Source organism: Delphinus delphis, chromosome 4 (genome assembly GCF_949987515.2).
Source record: "Delphinus delphis chromosome 4, mDelDel1.2, whole genome shotgun sequence".
NCBI classification, from domain to species: Eukaryota; Metazoa; Chordata; class Mammalia; order Artiodactyla; family Delphinidae; genus Delphinus; species Delphinus delphis.
Window position 1 is genome coordinate 59,182,281 of NC_082686.1, and position 22,678 is coordinate 59,204,958.

At 40.3% G+C, this 22,678-nt stretch overlaps 1 protein-coding gene across 1 annotated transcript in view; it reads left to right on the forward strand.

Moving 5' to 3' along the window:
* The window catches only part of BOC (BOC cell adhesion associated, oncogene regulated), a 264,043-nt gene that overhangs the window by 17,687 nt on the left and 223,678 nt on the right, over positions 1-22,678 (forward strand). The window contains exons 3-4 of the mRNA XM_060010636.1: positions 5,668-5,812; positions 9,777-9,960. The gene's annotated coding sequence lies outside the window, so the exon portion shown is untranslated. The remainder of the gene's footprint in view (positions 1-5,667; positions 5,813-9,776; positions 9,961-22,678) is intronic.

The following is a 22,678-nucleotide window of genomic DNA, read 5'->3' on the forward strand; positions in this document are numbered from 1 at the left end:
TCCTGGGCTTTTGTTTGTTGGAAGATTTTTAATCACAGTTTCAATTTCAGTGCTTGTGATTGGTCTGTTTATATTTTCTGTTTCTTCCTGGTTCAGTCTCAGAAGGTTGTGCTTTTCTAAGAATTTGTCCATTTCTCCAGGTTGTTCATTTTATTGGCATAGAGTTGCTTGTAGTAATCTCTCATGATCCTTTGTATTTCTGCAGTGTCAGTTGTTACTTCTCCTTTTTCATTTCTATTGATTTGAGTCTTCTCCCTTTTTTCTTGATGAGTCTGGCTAATGGTTTATCAATTTTGTTTATCTTCTCAAAGAACCAGCTTTTAGTTTTATTGATCTTTGCTATCATTTCCTTCATTTCTTTTTCATTTATTTCTGGTCTGATCTTTATGATTTCTTTCCTTCTGAAAACTTTGGGGTTTTTTTGTTCTTCTTTCTCTAATTGCTTTAAGTGTAAGGTTAGGTTATTTATTTGAGCTATTTCTTGTTTCTTGAGGTAGGATTGTATTGCTATAAACTTCCCTCTTAGAACAGCTTTTGCTGCATCCCACAGGTTTTAGGTCGTCGTGTTTTCATTGTCATTTGTTTCTAGGTATTTTTTGATTTCCTCTTTGATTTCTTCATTGATCTCTTGATTATTAAGTAGTGTATTGTTTAGCCTTCATGTGTTTGCATTTTTTACAGTTTTTTTCCTGTAATTGATATCTAGTCTCATAGCATTGTGGTCAGAAAAGATACTTGATATGATTTCAATTTTCTTAAGTTTATCATAGCTTGATTTGTGACCCAAGATATGATCTATCCTGGAGAATGTTCCATGAGCACTTGAGAAGAAAGTGTATTCTGTTGTTTTTGGATGGAATATCCTATAAATATCAAGTCCATTTTGTTTAATGCATCATTTAAAGCTTGTGTTTCCTTATTTATTTTCATTTTGATGATCTGTCCATTGGTGAAAGTGGGGTGTTAAAGTCCACTGGTATGATTGTGTTACTGTCAATTTCCCCTTTTATGGCTGTTAGCATTTTCCTTATGTATTGAGGTACTCCTATGTTGGGTGCATAAATATTTACAATTGTTATATCTTCTTCTTGTACTGATCCTTTGATCATTATGTAGTGTTCTTTGTCTCTTGTAATAGTCTTTATTCTAAAGTCTGTTTTGTCTGATATGAGAATTGCTACTCCAGCTTTCTTTTTATTTCCATTTGCATGGAATATCTTTTTGCATCCCCTCACTATCAGTCTGTATGTGTCCCTACGTCTGAAGCGTGTCTCTTGTAGACAGCATTTATGCAGGTCTTGTTTTTGTATCCATTCAACCAGTCTTTGTCGTTTGGTGGGAGCATTTAATACATTTACATTTAAGGTAATTATCAATATGTATGTTCCTATTACCATTTTCTTAATTGTTTTGTGTTCGTTATTGTAGGTCTTTTCCTTCTCTTGTGTTTCCTATGCAGAGAAGTTCCTTTAGCATTTGTTATAAAGCTGGTTTGGTGGTGCTGAATTCTCTTAGCCTCTGCTTGTCTGTAAAAGATTTAATTTCTCCATCGAATCTGAATGAGATCCTTGCTGGGTAGAGTAATCTTGGTTGTAGATTTTTCCCTTTCATCAGTTTAAATATGTCCTGCCAGTCCCTTCTGGCTTGCAGAGTTTCTGCTGAAAGATCAGCTCTTAACTTTATGGGGATTCCCTTGCATGTTATTTGTTGCTTTTCCGTTGCTGCTTTTAATATTTGTTCTTTGTATTTAATTTTTGATAGTTTGATTAATATGTGTCTTGGCATGTTTCTCCTTGGATTTATCCTGTATGGGACTCTCTGTGCTTCCTAGACTTGATTGACTATTTCCTTTCCCATATTAGGGAAGTTTTTAACTATAATCTGTTCAAATGTTTTCTCAGTCCCTTTCTTTTCCTCTTCTTCTTCTGGGACCCCTATAATTCAAATGTTGGTGCATTTAATGTTGTCCCAGAGGTCTCTAAGACTGTCCTCAATTCTTTTCATTCTTTTTTCTTTATTCTGCTCTGCTGTAGTTATTTCCACTATTTTGTCTTCCAGGTCACTTATCCGTTTTTCTCCCTCAGTTATTCTGCTATTGATTCCTTCTAGAGAATTTTTAATTTCATTTATTGTGTTGTTCCTCATTGTTTATTTGCTCTTTAGTTCTTCTAGGTCCTTGTTAAATGTTTCTTATATTTTCTCCATTCTATTTACAAGTTTTTGGATCATATTTACTATCATTACTCTGAATTCTTTTTCAGGTAGACTGCCAGTTTCCTCTTCATTTGTTTGGTCTGGTGGGTTTTTACCTTGCTCCTTCATCTGCTGTGATTTTCTCTGTCTTCTCATTTTGCTTTACTTACTGTGTTTGGGGTCTCCTTTTCACAGGTTCATAGTTCCTGTTGTTTTTGGTGTCTACCCCCAGAGGCTAAGGTTGGTTCAGTGGGTTGTGTAGACTTCCTGGTGGAGGGGCCTAGTGCCTGTGTTCTGGTGGATGAGGCTGGATCTTGTCTTTCTGGTACACAGGACTGCATCCAGTGGTGTGTTTGGGAGTGTCTGTAACCTTATTATGATTTTAGGCAGCCTCTCTGCTAATGGGTGGGGTTGTGTTCCTGTCTTGCTAGTTGTTTGGCATAGGGTGTCCAGCACTGTAGCTTGCTGGTTGTTGAGTGGAGCTGGGTCTTAGCAGTGTGATGGAGATCTCTGCGAGAGCTTTTGCCGTTTGATATTACGTGGAGCTGGGCGGTCTCTGGTGGACCAATGTCCTGAACTCTGCTCTCCCACCTCAGAAGCACAGGCCTGACACCCGGCTGGAGCACTAAGACCATGTCAGCCACACGGCCAGGTATATGGGGAGTTTCTTGCCTTTGGGGAAGTCTGCGGTCTTCTGCCAGCGTTCAGTAGGTGTTCTGTAGGAGTTGTTCCACATGTAGATGTATTTCTGGTGTATTTGTGGGAGGAAGGTGATCTCCACATCTTACTCCTGTGCCATCTTGAAGGTCTCCCCAGATTGTATCTTTTTTACTTTGATGTACAAATGCCACTGTAGTATGATGATGACAATGGGTTCCATTTAATTCCTTTAGGTGTGCCATCGAAAATTCCAGTATTTGGAAATGTCCTCTGAACTCAGAGTTTTGAACACCACTAGTATAGAGTCTCTGGTATCAGCCTTGCTTTATCTGAATGAAGGGTCTGCCCTATAATATTCTTTATCCCCTATACTTTGGAAGATAATTTCTGGGCAGATACCTTAGTTGAGAAGGTTGAAACTAGGCTTAGGAGGTCCTGTGTTTCCTGAGTTATTTCCAGCGAATTATCAACCTCCTGATCATGAAGTGGTGATAAAACCCAATTCTGGGAGTTGGGCAGGAATTCATAATGCAAGAGTGTGGGGGGAAAGTATTGAATTAAGTAATGCTAATATGTACTCATTTTTTCCAACATGAATATGGCTTAGAAAAAGTGATCCCCTGACTTCTGTCCACAAACATCATGTATTAGTCCTGGACCAGAGCCAGTCTTTCCTGAGAACCCATACCTAGCTGTAAGCTAAACAAGTGATCAGTTCCTGGTTATAGTCTCTGAGGGACCTGGTCCACCTTTACCCAGAGCTCAGCCCTTGTACTTCATGGCTCAGCTCAGCCAGAAAGCTCAGTGGATAACCCTGGGTGACTTGGGTGGCAGTGGGGGTGGAGGTGGAGGAGTTGCAGGGGGCAGAGGAATTTAGCTGGTAATCAAGGAAGGAATACATAGGAATAAACTCTTTTCCATAAGAAAATTTTTGTTCAGCTAACCTCAAAGCTTAGTTTTAGAATTTCATAAAGAAAATGTTCCTTTGTCACTTGTAAGCATTATTTTTATTGAACTATACTATAAATGAGTACCATTGAATAAAAGGAGACATATTAAATGAATAAAAGTAAAACTCTTATCTTCCTAGAAACCTCCATTATATTATATGGCATTTAAGACTTTTCACAAATTAACACCAATCTATCTTTCCAACCTCATTTCTTGCCACTTCTTTCTAGAACTGTCATACTCTACCCCAGGGTTGGCTCTTCGTTGCTGAGCTCGGGCTTTCTCTATTTGCGGCAAGCAGGGGCTGCTCTTAGTTGCAGTGCGTGGGCTTCTCATGGCGGTGGCTTCTCTTGTTGTGGAGCACGGGCTTTAGGTGCATGGGCTTCAGTAGTTGTGGCGCATGGGCTCAGTAGTTGTGGCGCATGGGCTCAGTAGTTGTGGCTCACGGTCTCTAGAGCACAGGCTCAGTAGTTGTGGCGCATGGGCTTAGTTGCTCTGCAGTATGTGGGATCTTCCCAGACCAGGGCTCGAACTCACGTCCCCTGCATCGGCAGGCAGATTCTTAACCACTGTGCCACCAGGGAAGCCCTCTACTTATTATTGAAAGCCTGAATCAAATGCTATCTATCTGTATAGTTTTCCTTACAATCTATGCCAGCATAATTTCCTTCCCTGCCTCTGGCTGCCAGAGGCACTGCACACATCTTTACTACCAGTACTAATGGTGTTTACCACACAGAGCTGCAATTATCCCCTCCTCTCAAGAGAGTGAGTTTCTCGAGAGCAAGGTCTCTATATCCACACTACCCAACACAGTGTGTGTGTGTGTGTGTGTGTGTGTGTGTGTGTCTCACCAAATATACACAGCACTCAAATAGATGTTTATGTAAGCACAAGCCAAAGTCCTGAGTTACAACATTTACTCTATATTTCCTAAAGGAATACATGGATTTCCATATTTATCAAGTAGATAAAATTAGACTAGACCCCACTAGACTTCTATGCTTCAGCAAATCTGGTTTACTCACCATTTTCCAAACACGCATGGTAATTTCCCATCTTTACACCACAGTTGAAATTTTCTTCCCCTGAAAGCATCTATTCTCATTTCTCCCAATTAAAATCTTCCTAAACACCACCTCTAGTTTTCACAACTCTAGACACACACTTACTCACATGCACACACACTATGATCTCTTCCTTCTGAAAGCATCTTTGCTTTTTTTCTCTTCTTTTCTAGTTCTCCTCATTCTCCATCTTATTCCCAATGGTCTTCTCTTAAAGTTGGATTCTGCTCCTTGAAGGCAGAGACTCTATCTTCCTCTTTCTGCAGCTCCTCACCAAGGGACTTGCACATACTAGGCACTAATCAAGAATTTGTTGAATAGAAAAAATCAGAGGTTATTTAAAAAATACTCAGTTCCCACCAACAGTGCAGGAGGGTTCCCTTTTCTCCACACTGTCTCCAGCATTTGTTGCTTGTAGATTTTTTTGATGATGGCCATTCTGACCAGTGTGAGGTGATAATTCATTGTAGTTTTGATTTGCATTTCTCTAATAATTAGTGATGTTGAGCATCTTTTCATGTGCCTCTTGGCCATCTGTATGTCTTCTTTGGAGAAATGTCTATTTAGGTCTTCCACCCATTTTTTGATTGGGTTATTTGTTTTTTTGATATTGAGCTGCATGAGCTGCTTGTATATTTTTGAGATTAATCCCTTGTCAGTTGCTTTGTTTGCAGATATTTTCTCCCATTCTCAGGGCTGTCTTTTTTCTTGTTTATGGTTTCCTTTGCTGTGCAAAAGCTTTTAAGTTTAATTAGGTCCCATTTGTTTATTTTTGTTTTTATTTTCATTACTCTAGGAGGTGGGTCAAAAAAGATCTTGCTGCAGTTTATGTCAAAGACTGTTCTGCCTATACAGTGGAATGTTACTCAGCCATAAGAAGGAACGAAATTGTGCCATTTGCAGAGACGTGGATGGACCTAGAGACTGTCATACAGAGTGAAGTAAGTCAGAGAGAAAAAACAAATGTCGTATATTAACACACATATATGGAATCTAGGAAAATGGTACAGATGAACCTATTTGAAAAGCAGAAATAGAGACACAGACATAGAGTGGGATGAATTGGGAGATTGGAATTGACATATATACACTATTATGTACAAAATAGGTAACTAATGAGAACGTACTGTATAGCACAAGAAACTCTACTCAATGCTCTGTGGTGACCTAAATGGGAGGGAAATCCAAAATGGAGGGCATATATGTGTACGTATAGCTGATTCACTTTGCTGTACAGCAGAAACTAACACAACATTGTAAAGCAACTATACTCCAATAAGAAAAAAATAGTTCATATCCAGAGACAGATGTAAGTGTATACAGAAAGGAAGGGGATTGCAACCCATCATGGGGAAGCTTCAGAAAGATTAGTTCACCTGGGTCAGGAAAGAATGGAGGTGCATTATCAGGTAACCACAGTAGTCCAAGGGTGAGGTAAAGCCATCGCTTTGATAATAACAAAGATGTCAGGAACGATTTCCAAAGGATGGGGTACAGGATTTGGTACCTAACTCGAAATGAGACAAGGGAGAGAGAGGAGTAGGAATAAATCATATTCAGATCCTGACTCTGGGTGCTGGGATGATGACAGCATCACTTACCGAAATACAGAGTTTTGGGGGAAAGGATAATGAGTGCAGCAGTTGAGTGTCCATGAGCCGCCTCAACAGAAATATAACAGAGACAGTTGGAAAGATGAGCATGAGGCTTAGACAAGCAGGGGAGCCCAGTGACGGAGTTTGGGAGTCAGTCATATAGCTGAGGCCAAGGGGCAATACAGGGTGATGGAGGGGTGGGGTCTGTGACAAGAGGAGAGGAGAGGGGCTGGTGAGGGAGGCGGGCGGGAGAAGGGGAAGGGGGGCACAATGCCATGGAGTAGCATTTCAAGGGCTTCAACACTGCAGGAATGGTAAGAATGAGGGCTGGAGATAGGCCAGTGGGTATATTGATGTGGTGGTCTGCTGCCTTTTGAGGATGAGACTCGTGGGGTAGAGGGCCTGAAAGCCAGACTGCTAGGAGGTATGGGGTGAAGGAGCAGTGAGAATGTAATGGCTAAGATAGAAGAAACCGATTTCCTCAACAAGTGTGTCAGTGAGAGGAAGGCTGTCGGTACCACAGTAGCTTGAGGGCATAGCAGGGTTCAGAAAGGTTGTGTTTGTTTTTAGGTTGTGCCTGAGACTGGAACTTGTTTGTTGACAGAGGGAAAGGAGCTCGAAAGTAGGAGATTTGGAAGCTATGAGAGAGAAAATGTAATAAGCAAAGTCTTAGAGGAGGTGGGATAGGATTGGAGTCTCGGCGGAAGGGCTGGCTTTGGAAGGAGAAAGGACCTCTTCCCCCAAGAGAGAAGGAAAGAAAGCGGGAGGAGTGAGGAATCACATGACTAAGGCAAAGAGGAGGGTGGAGGGGCCTCACCTCCACACTTTCTTATCCACCAGAGCAGGAGGGGAAACCCTGTGCCCAGGTGTGCCCAGTTTGTGAAGCTGGAGTTACATGAGGACAATCCTGAAACAAATGTATCAGGGAGATGACAAGAGACAAGTGAAGGGGTGGCAAAGCAGCAGTGAGGCCCCACGATTCCTTTCAGATGGGCACATCTTTTCCTGGGAAGCTCCTTACCCTTCAAGACCCAGCTCAAATGTTTCCTTCTCTGGCTCACCCAGGTGAAAACTGAACTCACGGGGGTCCTACTCCCCCACCCTGCCCCGCCCAGGCCCTGCAACCTTTATAAAAGTATTTACCTTGTATTTCAAGTTTCACTCATTTGTCTCTCCCATCAGTTTTTAAGCTTCTCAAAGGTCATAATTTATCAGTAAGTGCTCAAAAATAATGAGTGAGTGAATGAACCAAGGGATGGATGTGTGAATGAATGATATTTCCTCCCCCGGTGGAAGCTGACTTCTGCTTCCAGTATATTAACGCAGAGAGAGACCTCAGGAGGGAGATTAGGGGAAAACTGCACGTGTGGATACATGTGAAGTAAAAGCAAATGAGAACAAGAATAGCCGTGAAACAAATGTGAAACTCAAATGGTTTTCTTAAAAGCCATATGCAGTCCTGGATAGTAGGGGAAATGAGTGGAAGGATGGGAGCTAAGTGAAAAAAGTAACAGGCCCAAGAGATAATTTACAGTTGGGAATGGAATGACTTCCTAAATCGTAGAGTGTGTGGTCCAGGAGCAGAACACCACAGATGCGGTTACTGTAAAAAAAAAACCACTCGTGACTTTGTTTTGGCAAAAAGAAAGTCTGTTTTGAATCTGACAGTCTCTCTAGCAGCACATGACCTTGCCTTAAAAAACAACAGCTTCATGAAACCCTCGTTCAGATGGAATTCAGTTTAATGTGCATAATGGTACCTTCAAACACTGGTGATGCTGTTTACTGAATCCCAGCACGTGCTCACAATCTTCCTGCTGAGTGGGTGTGATGCATCTGTTTTACACACAAGGAAATTGAGGCAAGGGGCAATTAGGTGAGGAACCCTAGGTCACACACTAGTATATAGGGCCAAGATTAAAGACCAAGTCTTTCTTTTTTTTTTTTTTAATTGAAGTATAGTTGATTTTCAATGTTGTGTTAGTTTCTGGTAAAGACCAAGTCTTTCTAACTGCAAAGCCCATATTTTTCTCACGATATTAAGCAGATGCTCCGTCATATGTGATCAACAAAGGGTAGTGAGGGGCTACCTGTAGAATCAAGGACGGCTTACTGAGCGAGCTGTCTGGTCAGGCATGCAGGGCCCCGTGCTTAAAAGGGCCCTGTGCTTGGCTTCGTGTTATGCTGTTGCTGTCTTGAAATTCTTAATACGTTTCAGCAAGAGGCCCTGCATTTTCATTTTGCACTGGGCCCCGCAAATTTTGTAGACAGTCCTGTGTAGAATCACAGAATGTTTGAGCTGGAAGGGCTTTGAGAGGTCATCAGTTCCTTACCACCACCCATTTTAGAGGTGAGGAAACTGAGGCACAGCGAGGCGAACTGGCCGGCCTTCGGTCACACAGCTCACTGGTGGCAGAGCAGCAGGAGAAGCCAGGTGTCCAGTGTTCTTCCTCTTTTACCACACCAAACCCTCGAGAGCCTTTAAAGTTAGAGAAGGGAGGTTTTTCCCCTTCCCTACAGGAGCTTATCTCTAGCCAAAATATCATTTGTGGCTGAGCTGGGTCAACTCATTTCACTTCTGGGCAAATGGCCCTGGGTTTTTCATAAAACCAAATGCACATTAAGCTGGACGTGATTCCAACAAAACCACAATGTCTACACTGTGGTAAAGAAGCCTTTAGCTGAGTCTCTCACCCAGCACCCGTCTCCCCTGCTGCAATCTCCCTAACTTGCATTTCTCATGCAGAGGAAGGCTGGCTAAACCAGTGGCAGGCTGGGTCAGGGGGAGGCCAGGCTCAAGGGCAAGGCCCAAGCTCCTACCAAAGCTGACCCTGAGAAGAAGCAGCATTCTGGCACTGCCAATCTCTGTCCAGGGCCCAAGGCATAGATGTGCTCCTTCTCCTTACTTGGCAGCACATTAAGCCCCAGTAGCAGGACCTGTCAGAGCCACCCTCAGGTCAAGACAGAAGTGACCAAGCACTTGTAAAGGTTTGTGCTCATCTCTCCTGTGCCCATGTATTTGGAAGTTACAACGAGGAAGCCATAGTGTTCTGATTTTCAGCCCAGAAAACGTGTATTTGCCTCAGACACAACAGAGCATGTGGCTCTGCTCAGGGGACAGCTGGTGCTGAGAAGCATCTGACTGTTTTGAAGGTCATGTGCGTTCCCCCAGTGTGAAAGAGAAGAGGTGCAGCCCATGCAGGTCACCAAGAAAACTTGGTTATGTTACAAAAGAGTTTCTTGAGGTTTCCTGGTTTGATGCAAATGTTTTGCCTGTACCACAGTATGAACAGTTTTCCCTTTCATTCAGAATGAACACAGTCTGTCTCAACACCGTTGTGGCATGGTCTCAACTGAGTGACCTGGTACCAACCAGAAGACCATTGTCCTTATGTCACATACATCACCACCTAACAAAGAAGCACCGCAAGAGCAGAGGATCTTACCTCTTGTTCACTGATGTGCCCAAGAACCCGAGCAGAGGCTGGCACATGGTAAGTGCTCCTTGAATACTTGCTGTGTGAATCAGTGCTCTTCGTGGCTTTGAGTGATCGTTGAGATGTTGAGATAAATGAAAGACTAGAGTAGTGTCATAGCTTTTCATTCTAACATGACAACCAAAGAGGGGTATTTCAGGGACTCTGAGGAGGTAGAATGGATCCATGAAGTTTTGTGAGCATGTGATCCAAATGACAACAAGTAAAGATGGGGAAAAAAAAAAAAAAAAAAAAAAAAAAAAGATGGGGAAAATATTAGAAGTTACCAATTCATTTCGTGATTATTCCCCTAAGGGCTCTATTATTTAGGCTAATATTAGGAACTCTAGCACACATACGTATCTATGTATATGTGTATATATGTGTATATTTATAAATATATTTATTGAGAAATATATATAATTTTTATTTGCTTATATGTGTATATATGCCTGTGTGCAAATATATGTGTGTAAGTGTGTATATATACATACATATATATATGAGAGAGAGAGAGTCTTTTTTTCTGACATCATGACCCATGACTCCTAAATACTCCCTGTCTACTTTCACAAAACAGGAACATTCTTCTGTGGTACCACCTTTCCATTCTGGAAAATCAATGTCAACACAACACAGCCTCCAATCCACTGACCCCATTCAAATTTCTCCAATTGTCCCATCGTCTCTTTTTCCTCATTCCTCTCCAGGAACACCCATTCATTATCTCATTGTTCTCCTTCGGTGTGGGACGTTTCCGCCTTCCTCCCCTGGCTGTGTGTCCTTGACAGTCTTAAAGAAGCATTGACTTTTCACTCACTAGGATGACCCTCAACTTGAATCAGTCAGATGTTTCCTCCGACTCAAGCCTCGCCTTCTCGGCGCACGCTAGGAGAAATGATGCTGCACCACATTAGGAGGCTATCTTATACCAATCTGTCCCACTGCTGGTGATGTTAGTCTTGATCCTCTGGCCAAATTTGGGTCTGCCAAGTTCTCCACTGTGAAGTTACCATTTGTTCTTTGTACTTAATTAGTATTTTGTGGGGAGATATTCGAATATTACACCAATATACTATTCATCAAACCTTCACATTTTACAGTTGGAATTCTACTGTAAGGAAGAACTTCTCTTTCATTTGTTTACTTATACATTCATTTATTAGTATCAGGTGCAGTTATGGATTCTTATTTTATTCATTGAGTTTCAATCCAATATTTCCATCATTTATTTTGATGCTGTAGTTGTCCTAGATTTGGCCAGTGCAGACTCCTTCAAGCTGACTTCTTTATCCTATTGACATGTCCCTATCATTCTTTGGGAATTTCTTTACTTTCTGTCACAACAAGATGATTCAGGCTCATCTTGTTCTTTCCTTGCCCTAGCCTTACAACTACCCATTCCTCTAAGGCATCCTGGCTCCTTTTAGTGCAGGAGGTATTTAAAAGCCAAAATCTGGGGATTTGGTGTGCTCATTGCTACATATATATATAACTTTTCTATATCTATGTATATATATGTATTTAAAAATTCATAAGTTTATACTGGTACCTCCAACTTGAATCCAACACCTCAGTATCTTTTTAGTTTTCCCAGTTTCCGTGTTTGAAAATCTTGTGAAAGTGAAAAGATGGTGAAAAATGTGGATCTGACTCTCCTCAATATACTTGTCTATTGATACTTGCTCAGCCAACTAATTTATTTGCTGAAGGTAGCCAATCCCCAACCTTCCAGCTGCCTTCTCTACCTGTCACCTCTGCATCTTCCTCACTTTTTAAAAAATTGAAGTATAGTTGATTTACAGTATTGTGTTAGTTTCAGGTGTTCAGCATAGTGATTTTTTTTTTTTTTTGCAGATTATGTTCCATTATAGGTTATTACAAGATATTGGGTGTAATTCCATGTGCTATACAGTAAATCTTTGGTGCTTATCTATTTTATGTATAATAGTTTGTATCTGTTAATCCTATACTCCTGATTTGTCCCTCCCCCCTCTTTGGGAACTAAGTTTGTTTTCTGTGTCTGTGAATCTATTTGTTTTATATCTAGATTCATTTGTATTAATTTTTAGATTTCACATATAAGTGATATCATATGGTGTTTGTCTTTCTCTGTCTGACTCATTTCACTGAGCGTAGTATTCTGTAGGTCCATGCATGTTGCTGCAGATGGCAATATTTCATTCTTTTTTATGGCTGAGTAATAGTCCACTGTATATACATCTACCGCATCTTCTTAAGTCAGTCAGCCATTGATGGGCACTTGGGTTGCTTCCATGTCTTGGCTATTGTAAACAGTACTGCTGTGAACATCAGGGTGCATGTATCTTTTCGAATGAGACTTCTTGTTTTTTTCTGGATATATACCCAGGAGTGGACTTCCTGGATCATATGGTAATACTATTTCTGGTTCCTTAAGGAAACTCCATACTGTTTTTCATAGCAGTTTCACCAATTTACATTCCAAACAACAGTGTCCGAGGGTTCCCTTTTCTCCACACCCTCTCCAACATTTATTATTTGTAGACTTTTTGATGATAGCCATTCTGACCGGTGTGAGATGATACCTCATTGTGGTTTTGATTTGCATTTCTCTAATAATTAGTGATATTGAGCATCTTTTCATGTGCCTCTATATCTGTATCTGTATATATCTGTATATCTTCTTTGGAAAAATATCTATTTAGGTCCTCTGCCCAGTTTTTGTATCAGGTTGTTTGTTTTTTGATATTGAGTTGTGTGCACTGTTTGTGTATTTTCATGTTAACCCCTTGTCCATCACATCATTTGCAAATATTTTCTCGCATTCTGTATGTTGTCTTTTTGTTTTGTTGATGGTTTCTTTTGCTGTGCAGAAGCTTTTAATCTTGATTAGATCCCATTTGTTTATTTTTGCTTTTCTTTCTTTTGCCTTGAGAGACTGATCTAAGAAAATATTGCTATGATTTGTGTCAAAGAATGTTTTGCTTATGTTCTCTTCTAGGAGTTTTATGGTGTCATGTCTTGCATTTAGAGTTTATTTTTGTATATGGTGGGAGGGAATGTTCTAATCTCACTGATTTACATGTAGCTTTCCCAGCACCACTTTTGAAGAGACTGTCTTTTCTCCATTGTATATTCTTGCCTCCTTTGTCATAGATTAACTGACCATAGCTGCATGGGTTTATTTCTTGGTTCTCTATTCTGTTCTATTGATCTATGTATCTGTTTTTGTGCCAATACCATGCTGTTTTGATTACTGTAGCTTTGTAGTATAGTCTGAAGTCTGGAAGAGTTATACCCAGCTTTGTTCTTTTTTCTCAGGATTGCTTTGGCAATTCTGAGTGTTTTGTGGTTCCATATAATTTTTAAGATTATTTGTTCTAGTTCTGTGAAAAATGTCATGGGTATTTTTATAGGGATTGCACTAAACCTGTAGATTGCTTTAGGTAGTATGGCCATTTTAGGAATATCAAGTCTTTCAATCCAAGAGCATGAGATATCTTTCCATTTCTTTGCTATCAGGATGATGGTAGCCTCATAGAATGAATTTGGGAGTGTTCCCTCCTCTTCAGTTTTTTGGAGTAGTTTGAGAAGGATAGGTGTAAGTTTTTTGTATGTTTGGTAGAATTCCCCAGTGAAGCCATCCAGTCCTGGACTTTTGTTTGATGTTTTTTTAAAATTATTATTATTAAAGATTCCATTCCACTTCTAATGATGTCTGTTCAAATTGTCTGTTTTTCTTGACTCAGTCTTTGCAGGCTGTATGTTTCTAGAAATTTGTCCATTTCTTCCAGATTGTCCAATTTGTAGTATCCTCTTAACGATGTTTTGTTTTCCTGTGGTATCAGTTGTTATTTCTCCTCTTTCATTTCTTATTTTGTTTATTTGAATCCTCTCTCTTCCTCTTGGTGAGCCTGGCTAGAGGTTTGTCAATTTTGTTTATCTCTAAAAAACAACAGCTCTTGATTTTATTGATCTTTTGAATTATTTGTTTGATCTCTATTTTATTTATTTCCTCTCTGATCTTTAGTTTTTCCTTTCTTCTTCTGTCTTTGGGCCTTGTTTGTTCTTTTTCTAATTCATTTAGGTGGTAGATTAGGTTGTTCATTTGAGATTTTTCTTATTTCTTGAAGAAGGCCTGTATCTCTATGAACTTCCCTCATAGAACTGCTTTTGCTGTGTCCCATAGATTTTGTAAAGTTGTGTTTTCATTTTTGTTTGTCTCAGGGTATTTTCTGATCTCTTCTTTGATCTTAATGTTGACCCATTGGTTTTTTAGTAGCACTTTGTTTAGTCTCCATGTGTTTGTTCCATTTTTCCTTCTATAATTGACTTCTAGTTTTATACTGTTGTGGTCAGAAAAAATGTTTGATATAATTTCTGTACTTTCAAATTTGTTGAGGCTTGTTTTGTGACCTAGTATGTGGTCTATCCCAGAGAATATTCCATGCACACTTAAAAAGAATGTGTATTCTGCTCTTTTTGGATGTAGTGTCCTGCAGATAAAAATTAAATCCAACTGTTCTATTGTATAATTTAGCATTTCTGTTGCTCAACTGATTTTCTTTCCGGATGATCGGTCCATTGATGTCAGTAGAGTGTTAAAGTCTCCTACTGTTACTGTATTATTGTCAAGTTCTCCCTTTAGGTCTGTTAGTATCTGCTTTATATATTTCAGTGCTCCTATATTGAGTGCATATATGTTAATGAGTGTAATATCCTCTTCTTGTATTGATCCCTCTGTCATTGTATAATGCCCTTCCTTGTCTTTCTTTATGGCCTTTGTTTTAAAGTCTATTTTGTCTGATATGAGTATTGCTACCCCTGCTTTCTTGTCATTTCCATTTGCATGAAATATCTTTTTCTATCCCCTAACTTTCAATCTATATGTGTCTTTTTTGCCCTGAAGTGACTCTCTTGTAGGCAGCATATTGCAGGTTCTTGTTTTTTTATCCAGTCAGCCACTCTTTGTCTGTTGATCAGAGCATTTCATTTTTTGACATTTAGAGTAATTATTAATAGATATATACTTATTGCCATTTTAGTCCTTGTTTTCTAGTTGTTTTTGTAGTTCTTATTTGTTCTTTTCTTCTTTTTATTTTTCCTTTTGTGGTCATGATTCTCTTTTGTAGTATGCTTGAGTTCCTTTCTTTCTGGTTTTTGTGAATCTATTATGTTTCTGATTTGTGGTTGCCATGGAGTTCATAGCTGTTGATCCATAACTATATCTGTTTGATTTAAACTGATAGTCATTCAAGTTCAAACACGTTGTCAGAGATCTACATTTTTATGCTTCCCTCCCCCATATTTTGTGATTTTGGTATCCTATTTTAAAGCTTCATGCTTATCCTTTTACTGTTAATTGTAGTTATAATTGCTTTTATAATTTTTTAAATCACTTTTTCATCTACATACTGACTTATTTAAGTGACCTTCAATTCTTACTATATATTTGCCTTTCCTGTTGTGATTTTACCTTTCCTATAGATTTGTGCTTCTTTTCTATTTAGAGAAGACCCTTTAACATTTCTTGTAGGGTAGATTTTGTATTGCTGAATTCTTTTAGTTTTTGCTTATCTGAGAAATTCTTTATCTCTCCTTATATTCTAAATGATAATCTTGCTGAGTAGAGTACCTAGGTTGCAGGTTTTTCCTTTTCAGGACTTTGAATATATATCATGCCACTCCCTTCTGGTCTGCAAAGTTTCTGTAGTAAAATTGGCTGATAGCCTTATGGGGGTTCCCTTGTAAATGACTCTTTGTTTTTCTCTTGCTGTCTTGAGGATCCTCTTTATCTTTAACTTTTGCCATTTTAATTATAGTATGTCTTGGTGTGGGTCTGTTTGAGTTTATCTTGTTTGGGTCCTTCTGTGCTTCCCATATGTGGATATCTGTTTTCTTCTTTAGATTTGGGAAGCTTTGGGCCATAATTTCTTCAAGTACATTTTAGATCCCTTTCTCTCTTCACCTTCTGGGACCCCTATTATGCATAGGTTGGCACACTTTATATTATCCCATAGGTCTCATATGTTGCTTTCATTTTTCTTTTTCATTTGTCTTTCTGTCTGCTGTTCTGATTGGGAATTTCCATTGTTCTATCTTCCAGATCACTGAGTTGTTTTTCTGTGTCATTTAGTCAGCTATTTATTGCTTTTAGATTGCTTTCTACCTTAGAAATTGAATTACCTATTTTTGATTGGTTCATCTATATAGTTTCTAGTTCCTTGTTACAGTAATCTGCATTTATATTAATAATCTTTATTAATTCAGTTGGCATTTTTATTACCACCTTTTTGACCTCAGGATCTGGTAGACAGGTGAGCTCTATTTCATTATTTGTTCTTTCAGGGGATTTCTCTTGCTCTTTTAATCAGAAACAGTTCTTCTGCCTTTTAATTTTATTTAATTTTCTCTGTCTCTGAATTTAGGAGAAACAACTATCTATTGTGGTTTTGAAGGCGTATTTTTATGTGGGAGAATCCCCATGTAGACTGTGTGTGTCCAGTGTCTTTGTTGTGAGGTCTGGTTTTGATATGGACACCAGCCATATCTTCTCTCCTCAGGGTATGCTGGCTGTTATCACCTTGATAGGGGATTTGGTTGGCGTTGGGAGACATAAAGCCTGTGCAGGCTGTGAGGCGGGACCTCTTCTCTGCTCCTTGGCAGTCACTCTCCTGTCAGGGGTGGGGTGTGGTCCCCAGTTGTAGGAGTAGAAGCCCTGAGGGTCAAGCTCGGATCAGGTTCTATTCCCCTCGAGTGTATGCCCTACCCCTCGGTGGGGAGTGCTGAAGGAAGTGAGGCCCATGTGCTCACAGAGGACTGATGTGTCACCTGTGTAGGCACCCAGAGCTCTGCTCAGACATAGCCCAAGGTCACATTCCTTCCCTTGTTGTGCTGGTCCTAGATCTAGTGCAAGTCTGTGATGTGGAGTGGGTACAGCCAAAGCATTCGCTGGACTGGGGCTGGGGGTTGGAGCATCGTGCCTGCAGGAATTGAGGTGGCTGTGCTGCCGCCAGAGATCTGGGCTGCCTCTGTAGCAGTCTTCTCCTGAGACCTGTCTGCCCCCGATCCAGCGCTAAGCTGCAACGTGGAGTGCGTGGGGATGGAGCCCTCTCACTCAGCTGGGAGAAGAACTGCAAGTCCTCTCATGGTGCCACTCCAGCATGTGCTGGCAATGGCTGCCACCACCTCACCTGGATCACACCTCAGGTCCGCCCCCCACCCCCAGACTATCTCTGTGTAGCTAGACTGAGTCTTTTTTTTTTTTTTTTTAGTAGATCTTTATTGGGGTATGATTGCTTCACAATACTGTGTTAGTTTCTGTTGTACAACAAAGTGAATCTGGGAGGGAGAAGCTGGGGCAAAGTGAGAGTAGACCAAGTCTTTTCCCATGGCCTGGTTGGCCCTGATCTCCCACCAGGCTATGGCATGGAGTGAGCAGGGCCAGGGTGTTCCCGCCATTCGGATTGGGGAGTGCAGCAAGGCTACAGCCACCAGTGCAAGGCTCTTTCCGCCCTGACTGTCAGCAAGCCAACTGTGTGCATTCCCCATGAGTAGAGTCTAGGCTTCTCTAGCCCTTCTGTATGTCCCAGCAGTCCTTCCAGGAGCCAGAGGGTCTCTGGTGGGTGAGGTCGTACAGCCGTTGCTCGTGAGTATAGCCAGTGGATGCACAGTTTTGTCTTAAGCACATCTCTGCCAGCACACCTCAGCTTTGGCCTGTGATGTCTGCTCTTGGCTGATCCAACCTTGGACCATCACTCAGCCACTTCATCGCCTTCTTTATTTAATCATTGCCATATAGCCTGGTAGGAATCACAAACCCAACACTAAACTCCACAAGCCAAAACTGCCAGGGTAGAGCAATATTAACCCACCTGAGCCAAAGTTATTGCCCTTTCTCCAGCTCCACACTAATGAAGAAACGCGTCAAATATTTATTCTGGAAGAGAAATTGAAATCAAGTGATTAGAAAAGGAGGATGAATGACTGCATTTTGATATTGCCTTTCCTGGCTTTTGACGTTGCTAGAGAAAGCAAGAAAACCTAATTTGTGCTGTTAATTTTCATACTTTCATGCTTACATTATGGCTGAAAGGAAAGTCAGGTTTGGCTCCAGATGAAACATCTCTGCCTAGAAAAGGAACATTTTGTCCCAGAGCCACAACTGACACGGCCCTGCAAAGCAAGCTTACACAACAAAATTAGGGAAAAAATTAAACAAGAGAAGAACTAAAAAGAGAAAGAACGCAACAGAGGAGGTTCTTTAATTTATTAAACCTTTGTGAAGTCAGTATCTGATTTGCTAATAATAGATTGGTCTCTAAAATCTTCCTCTGACCTGATGGTCAATTCCCAGAGATCACCATGAATGGCATTTTGAGAAGGAAACCTTGAGTAAATCACAGACTGACATGGACCGCAAGAAAACTCCAGTGTGAGATGGAATTCATGCTGCATAAAGTTTAGCTCTAGGAGCACCTTCTCCTTTCAAAGATGCTAATATGGAAGGTTAAAGTTGATTATATTTTCATGGGTATGTATGTGTGCATTAAAAAATCAAAGCAACAGAATCAAGGTGCCAGCAGACTTGGTGTCTGGTGAGGGGCCCCTTCCCGGTTCATAGGTGGCTGGCCATCTTCTCACTGTGTCCTCACATGACAGGAAGGGGTGAGAGAACTTTCTGGGGTCTCTTTTATAAGGGCACTAATCCCAATCATGAGGGATCCACCCTTATAACCCAGTTACCTCCCAAGGATTCCACCTCCAAATACTATCATATTGGGGATTAGGTTTTAAGCCAGCCTCCAGAAGAGGGCAAAGCAATATGGTGCCTTGGGGAGGCTCCTGTTGAGAGCAGGACTTGAGTAAAGGGGAGGAAAGAAACATCTGTGTTTTTTCCTAGCCAGTCTTAATCATTATCCCCACCTCATTCCTAACCAGAGTCATCCCATCAGCCTACTCAGTTTCTAGGGAGAGACAGAGAGGAACACAAACAAAGAAAAGGAGAGAGTAGAAAAGAAGCTGAAGCATACAATTCATTGACTTTTAGAGATGGAAAGGGCCTTGAAGATTACTCAATCCAACCCCTCACTGAGAGTCGTGGAAATAGAGCCAAAGAGGTAAAATGACACTAAGGTCCTACAGTTAGCAAGTGACACAGCCAGGGCTGGAACCACATCTCATCCACTACCCCTACAATGTGCCAGGTACTGTGATGGTTTCTAATCCTTGCTTTTCATACTGCTACCTCCAGTGTAACTTACTCACAAGCAGGGGGAAGCAGAGTGGAATTAAAGGAAGAACTGAGACTCATTAATTCCTCCCTCCCAGCCAGCACATTGAACATGTAATGTTTCAGGAAGAATTGGGTTTATTAATTCCAACCACGTAGGGCCTGCCAACTTAGAAAACGGATGTGTGCTTGAAGAGCTGGTAATGAAGGTGCTGTGTATGTACCACCTGGTGTAATTGGGGAAAAGGCATCTTTTGTCCTAAATTGAGTTCCAAGTCACAATTTCTTAAATCACAACTTTTACTCCCTAGGAAACTACCAAAAATGAGGTGGTGATTTCAATTCTTTCCAGATGGAAAAAGGTTGATGTCAGCCTGAGCATTGCCTCTACTAGTGTCATTTATTCTGCCTGGCATAACTGGGCATCTGTGGTAGAGGCATCAGAGTTGGAATGAGTCCCTGAGACCAAACAGACCTCTCTAGAGCTATTTCATACCTGTTAGGATTGCACACCTCAGACCTGGGGAGAGAAACTTGTGCAGTGGCTACTTCAGCTGAACATTCTCAAGACATAGAAGATTTGGTTCTGCACTTGCCGTCCAACCTTTGTCATCAGCATTAAACTCACATTATATTTTAAGAAGAGAGGTTCTTATTAAGTTAGCCTAAATAAAGCCTTTGTGAGAGAACAGTTCCGTGCTGGTCCCCAGAGCGGTGGATAGAATGTATAGCTTGATTGATCCTCTGCCTCTCTGATTGCACTGATTATTCCAACAGAAGTAATAAAAGAATCAGTCCACCGTTGGCAAGGACTTTTCGTAGCAAGAAGATTACAGAGGTTTTCTTTAAAGGGTCATTTTGGGGACTAGACTAGGAGAAGATGAATTATATCAGATCAATCTCAAAATTCTTACTTTCTGCCTAATAATCATACTACTGAGATGACTTAAAAGACTAACTCATCAACCACAGATATATCCACTGAACAGATGGTGATCCCTGCATAGCTGGGAATAAAGTGGAACTGTAGAGACATGGAGCAAAGCAAAACTGACCACTCATTCATGCTACTCTGAGGACAGCAATCCATCTAAATGAGACGCACTATTACATTATATGTGATCTTCATAACAATTCTGCTGGGTTATAGGGTGACCAACCATCCCAGTTTGCCCAGGACTGAAAGGGTTCCTGGGATGCAGAATTTTAGTTTTAAAATCAGGATAGTCTCAGATGAACCAGAAAGGTCTGGTAACACCATTAAACCCCAGTTCCACCTATCCCCTAAATCACGAATTATGAAGCTGAGACTCCAAGAAATTAAGAAACTTGCTCAAGATCACAAACTGTTTGATGGCAGAACCTGAATTGGTATCCCAGGCTGACGTCAAAGACAGGACCTTCCTTTCAGTAGCCTTTAAGGGGATTTATATTTATTGACAGAGAAAGATGTGAAAATATTAAAGAGCTGGAGGTTTCCTTGTAGCTCTCCATGTTGGAGGCCTATTTAACAAGACAACAGGCTTAAAAAACAGGTTTGGATGAGAAAGAAGATTTCTTGAATTTCTTTGGAAGCATGAAAAACTCAGATGATAGCGTATCTCCCATATTTTATAGAAGATACAATTTCTGATTATGAAGACTAGGTCGTGAATAGGTTAACCATGCATTCCATGTATCCCTTTAAGTATCAGATATTTTCATTGAACTATGTTGAAATTATAGATATATTTATTTTCATATATACTTCATATATTTTCATTTGCTATATATAAATATATATATGTGTGTATATATATATATAAATGTGTGTATATATATATATAGTGTGTGTATATATATATATATATATATATATATATATATATATATATATATATACATCCCTTCTTAACCAGAGCCTGTTGAACATCATTCTCTATGTTCTGAACATCAAATTATGACTATTAAATATGGTTTAATGTAGTAGTCTAGTTCCTGTATCAATTGGATATGTCTACAGATTAGTCAAGGGTGAGGTTCTGTCTCAAAGGATTAATTCTATAGTTAGGCACTGGAATGAGCTAAATGTCCCCCTAATTCTTTAGGTTCAGGTCAACAATTCAAGACTATGTCTATTCTATGGCTACTTCATGTCAGGCACTGTGCCAGGGTCTGGGTACAGAGGAGTAATAAGACCTGAAAGAGCTCTCAGTCCACATGAACGTTCTTTTATGAGACAGAGGGTGGGAAGGAGTCCTGGGAGCCTTTCCTTCCACAGTCAGTTTGTCCTCTACCTCGTCCAAATGGAATTGTGACCAAGTGTCTTTTCCAAGATTCTTTTTCATTGCTCTGTTTTTCTTGGAGGAAAAGTTTTTGGGGCAGCAGCAGCAGCAGCAGCAAGTCTTTCGATGTGTTGAGTGCTTATGCTAATCAGTAATCGGGCACCAGTTTACTGATTCTTTTGCCTGATTATTATTTATAGAGTGTGGTAAGTACAAATGGCATTTTGCAAAGCACAGAACTCTGAGAATGAAACCCCAGCCTCAAGGCGTTGACTGTCTGATTTAGACATAAACAAAACACTGAATAAACAGACATCTAGTTGAGTTGATGTGGCTGGAAAGGAGGAAAAACCTGGGAGATCAAGAAAAAAAGTGAGGTTTATGGAGGGACGTGAAGGAGGAAAAGGTAGCATGAAAATGTGAGCCATTTCAAGAAGCATCTAAGCAAGATTACCAAACCAAGGAGTTAAAAAGGAAACAAAAGGAGCATTGAGGACAGAGTCCCAGGAGAAAGGACTCACTGAGATTCCCTGGGTGCCTCTTTTGGCTGGAGAGATGAAAGGCAGAGATGTCCGGGTGAAGAAAACTTTAATGATCCTGGACAAAGGTGACAAGGTCATGGACTAGTGTTTAATATTCAGAGAGAAAGAGAAAAACATGGCAATGGAAAGTGTGAGAAGACTTGGAGGGAGTCTCAATGAGAAAAGAGAGGAAAAGAAATGGAGAGTTCAGAAGATGAGCTTTCAACGTGGGTTGAGGGAGCTGGTCAATTCCGTTAACTGGGCCATCTACACCTGATCTTAACTTTTTAGGTCCAGAAATTTCCTCTTATTAATTCACCCAGAGATGATCCTACTCTCAGTATCTTACTCGAATTAATGAAATTCACAAAAGGCTCTTATGTTAACATGAATTTAGGTGTATTGATTCTGAGTGGATGATATAGGTTGATACTAACTGGGTAGAAAAGAATAAACCACCCAAGGAGTAAGCATAAGAGGGATGGAATGGCTATATTAATATCAAATAAAATAGACTTCAAGACAAAGTATTTCCAGGGATAAAGAAAGACATTTCATAATGATAAAGGAGTCTATCCTACTGGAAGACATAAAATAAGAAGTGGAAACATACAAAGCAAAAATGGATGGAATCAAAGGCACAAATAGACAAGTCCACACTCACGGTTGGAGATTTTAACACAATTGATAGAACTAATTTCTATTTCCTTTCTCAGCAATTGCTGGAACTAGACAAA